This window comes from Oncorhynchus gorbuscha, unplaced genomic scaffold (assembly GCF_021184085.1).
Source record: "Oncorhynchus gorbuscha isolate QuinsamMale2020 ecotype Even-year unplaced genomic scaffold, OgorEven_v1.0 Un_scaffold_2774, whole genome shotgun sequence".
NCBI classification, from domain to species: domain Eukaryota; kingdom Metazoa; phylum Chordata; class Actinopteri; order Salmoniformes; family Salmonidae; genus Oncorhynchus; species Oncorhynchus gorbuscha.
The window spans coordinates 37,686-42,500 of NW_025747194.1; the positions used below are offsets into that span (position 1 = coordinate 37,686).

The 4,815-nt window shown below is 44.2% G+C and overlaps 1 protein-coding gene across 1 annotated transcript in view; it reads right to left on the reverse strand.

Annotated features, from left to right (window-relative positions):
- Window positions 1-4,482: 4,482 nt before the first annotated feature.
- The window catches only part of LOC124026559 (sodium- and chloride-dependent GABA transporter 2-like), a gene marked incomplete at its 5' end in the record, with an annotated part of 22,140 nt that continues 21,807 nt past the window's right edge, over window positions 4,483-4,815 (reverse strand). The window contains 1 exon segment of the mRNA XM_046339470.1: window positions 4,483-4,815. This exon segment is cut by the window's right edge and continues 491 nt beyond it.

Here is a 4,815-nt window from a genome sequence, read left to right on the forward strand (position 1 = left end):
ACCTTGTTATGATCTTTTGCCTGTCCACAACCATTCTCTTGCCTGCCCCTTGTTTTATAATAAATATCAGAGACTCAAACCATCTGCCTCCCGTGTCTGCATCTGGGTCTCACCCTGTATCATTATAGCTATATGCTTTGCAGTTGTTTCAATTGATTCAAGTATGATTCTGTGATTGTCTGTCATTCTCCTCGGGAAATATCCTTTACATAAAACTATAGGATGAAGGAGTGTGAGGCTTGAACTGTTGCACAACATGATAGTCAAATCTATTTCTCGTTTACAAATCAAACCCATGTTTATTTGTCACATGCTTCATAAAGGTGTAGACTAACAGTGAAATGCTCACAATGCAGAGTTAAAGATAAAGTTAGAGATGAAGATACTAAATGAACTAAAAAAAAGGAATAGTGACAAGACAAATAAATATACAGTAAATAACAAGTAAAATAACATATATACATATATACTATATACAGGCAGCATGAGTACTGAGTCGATGTGCAGGGGTACAAGGTCATTGAGGTAGCTATGTACATATAGGTAGGCTTAAAGTGACTAGGCAACAGGATAGATAATAGACAGTACCAGCAGCTTATGTGGTGAGTGTAAAAGTGTGTGTGCATATGTAGTGTGTGTGTGTGTGTGAGTGGTCTGAGAGTCCAGTGTGTGTGCATAAAGGCAATGCACAAAAGGGTAAATGCAGGTAGCCTGGGTAGCCAAATGATTATCTATTTAGCGGTCTTGTTTAGCAGTCTTATGGCTTGGGGGTAGAAGTTGTTCAGGGTCCTGTTGGTTTCAGACTTGGTGCGCTGGTACCACTTGCTGTGCGATAACAGAAAGAACAGGATATGGCTTAGGTGGCTGGAGTCTTTGAAAATATGTAGGGCCTTTCTATGACACCACCTGGTATAGGGGTCCTGGATGGCAGAGAGCTCACCTGGAAGTGTGGACCATGATAAGTCCTTAGTGATGTGGACACAGAGGAACTTAAAGCTCTCAACCCCGCTCCACTCCAACCCTGTCGATATGGTTGGGGGCCTGCTCAGCCCTCCATTTCCGGATCAGCTCCTTTATCTTGCTGACGTTGAGGGAGAAGTTATTGTCCTGGCACCACACTTCCAGGTCTCTGACCTCCTCCTTATAGGCTGCCTCATCATTGTCGGTGATCAGTCCTACCACTGTCGTGTCGTCAGCAAACTTGAAGATGGTGTTGGAGTAGTGTGCGGTCACACAGTCGTGGGTAACAGGCAGTACAGGAGGGGAATAAGTACACACCCCTGAGGAGCTCCCATGTTGATGGTCGGTGTTGCGGATGTGTTGTTGCCTACCCTTACTGCCTGGAGGCGGCCCGTCAGGATGTCCAAGATCCAGTTGCAGAGGAAGCAGTTCAGTCCCAGGGTCCTGGATTTGGTGATGAACCTAGAGGGGACTATGATGTTGAATGGTGAGCTCTAGTCAATGAATAGCATTCTTACATATGCATCCTTTTGTCCAAGTGGGTGATGGCAGTGTGCTGTGCAATATAGATGGTGTAATCTATGCATCTGTTGGAGCGGTATGCAAATTGGAGTGTATCCAATGGTCAGCGCATGCTCTTAGTACGTGTCCTGGTATTCTGTCTGGCCCCGCGGCCTTGTTAATGTTAACCTGTTGAAAGGTCTTACACACATCGGCTACAGAAAGCGAGATCACACAATCGTCCGGAACAGCTGGTTCTTTCGTGCATGGTTCAGTGTTGCATGCCACGAAGCAAGCATAGAAGGCTTGTCTAGTAGGCTCACATCGCTGGAAAGCTCGTGGCAGGGTTTCCCTTTGTAATCTGTGATAGTTTGCAAGCCCTGCCAAATCCATTGAGAGCCAGAACCAGCAAGGTTTAGTGAATTATCGGAGGTTGTAGCGAGACCGGATTAGTGTCCTACTCCTTGGAAGCGGCAGCTCTAGCCTTTAGCTCAGTGCAGACGTTGCCTGTAATCCATGGCTTCTGGTTGGGGTATGTATGGTAACTATGGGGATGATGTTGTTGTTGCACTTATTAATGATGCCGGTGACTGATGTGGTAAACTCCTCAATGTCATCGGATGAATCCCGGAACATATTCCAGTCTGTAGCTTTGCATTAGCTTCATTGGACAACTTGCTTGTAAGCAGGAGGATAGAGTTATGGTCTTATTCCCCAAAGGGAAGGTGATGGACGGCCTTGTATGTGTTTCTTTGTGTGGAGTAAAAGTGATTTAGAGTTTTGTCGCCTCTAGTTGCAGAGGTGATAAAAATGAGGTTAAAAAAATCTGTTTCCCTTCATTAAAATCACCGGCATTGGGAAACGTTGCCTCTGAATGAGCGGTTTCTTGTTTCTTGTCTATGTCCCTATACAGATTCTTGTATGCCGGCTTAGTGCCACCATTGGTTTGTGGTGGCAAATAGACAGCTATGAAAAATATAGATGAAAACTCACTCTGTAAATAGGATGGTCTGCAGCTTATAAATGAGGTATTTTAACTCAGGCGAGTAAAAACATTAGAAATGGTGCACAAGCTGTTCTTAACAAAGAGAAACACCCCTCCTCCCTTCGTCTTACCCGAGTCTGCCGTCTGGTCTTGACTATGAATAGAAAAACCAGTGAGATATATATTCATGTCCTTGCTCAGCCATGACTCTGAGAAGCATAGGATATTACAGTTTTTCAGGTCCCGTTGATAGGATAGTCTGGAACGGAGATCATCCTGTACTACACTGTATCACACTGTCCAAAACACAATTTACACTCAATGTATTTCTCATTCAGTGAAGTCACAGCTATCAGAGAGCAATGTATTTTGGACTGCCGCCTCCTCACTGTTAGTTTGGGTAGATGTGGGAACAAGCATCCTCATTGGTGATTTGCAGACAGCAGTATGGCACAATGTTAGGGATTCAGAACTGACTTAAAACTTGGATGTTGTTGGTGCAGGTGTAGCGGAGTTGGTTAGCTTCGTGCAGTTTAGTTAGGGTAATGTTCAGAACGCTGGCCTTTGGAGTGCGAATTGTGTTTACATTTACATTTACATTTAAGTCATTTAGCAGACGCTCTTATCCAGAGCGACTTACAAAGAGGTAAGTAAGCCCACTGTTGACACTAGATCAATTCCAGGGTTGGTTGTACCAGAATGGTCTATATTCCACAGGTTCCAAATTAGACACCAAAGTGATGTGATGGCCTAATGAGAAGATACTGTATTTAGCATATGTTTTACTTCTAGTGTGTATGCATGGAAAGAAGTGGGGATAGAATGACCAGTCAATGTGGATGAGCAGATACTGTAATTAGTTGGATGGACCTCCTGGCCTCTTGTTCTCGGTTTCCCTGAGGCCCCTAGGGGCCCCTAACTGGAGCCAACCCATCCATCCAAAATGGTGGTTTGAATTTAAATAACTCCCCCGCCCGTAATCCCCATCCTCTTATTAGCCTGCTGACTGGATCCTTCACACAAGCCTAGCATTCTCATTGGCCCCCAACAACTACTTCCTCATATTTAATTACCTGACGACAACAACAAAAAAATCTCTCCCAGATTCTAATTGGCCGACAGAGAGGTGTTGCCCCAAGGTTAGGTACCACAATTCCACAGTGCGGATGGTATTGAGAGGAGCCCAAGGACATATGGAGGAATTTCCAGTTAATTGAATGCCGCATCAGATTACATGGATGGCAGCCCCGGATGAGCAGTGGCCTGATGACAGAGACACAGAACCAGGAAAGAGACGATAGGATCCCATTCTGGCATCGCCCCCCGTCCCCCCCTGTGACATCACATATGTACCCACCAACAAATATACTGTAGGTTGACCAAGTTCATACAGTGTCAGACCTCAGTTCAAATATTATTTGAAATCTTTGAATGTTGGCTCTTGTCTGCCTGGAGTACCAGGTGGGCGGGGTTTAACAGGTTGGGACTATTCTATGGGTCCATTAAGCCAGGCAAACTCAATCAAGCACAGATCAATTATTTGAAATTAAATTTTGAGTCGTTTTTGAACCCTGGTCTGTACATATGTGCAAGAGGTGAGGGCGAGGTATGGTATTGGTGAACAACATGGTGTTTTGTGTTGTAGGCGCAGGGGAAAGTCCTGTTTAGAATAGATTGATTTGTAATTGACAGTGGGAACAAGTTGAGCCTGGCCGCTTGCTGTTTCAGACCGAGATATCGACGGAAAGTAACAACATGGACACCATGTATACTGAAAATATGTTGAATAATACAACGGGTATCAGCCATTAGCATATTTGGGGTCTCCCGAGTGGCGCAGCGGTCTAAGGCACTGCATCTCAGTGCTAGAGGCGTCACTCCAGACACCCTGGTTTGAATCCAGGCTGTATCACAACCGGCTGTGATTGGGAGTCCCATAGGTCAGTGCACAATTGGCCAAGCGTCGTCTGGGTTTGGCCGGTGTAGGCCGTCATTGTCAATAGGAATTTTTGTTAAATAAAGATTACAAGTAAACATACAGAAAACATTTTAATGTATTATGAGGAGGTTATTTATGGGGCAAGTACATAGAAACATAAATACAAGGTTCCGTAACATATGAGGTATATGAAAGGGTTCTGGACTCAGTTATCAAAATGGTATAAAAAAATACAATCCAGGAGGAAAAGTAAACAAAAACAGATACAACAGAGAGAAAACTCCTCTGAATATATTCAAGAGCAGGTGTAAACATGTGTAGCATGATGCATCTGACATGTCAATCATTTGTTTTGTTGGTGTTGACTTTGCCCTGCTGTATCTGCCATTCAGTCTGGTCAGTTGAAGCCTGGGTTGTATTTATTAGAGCT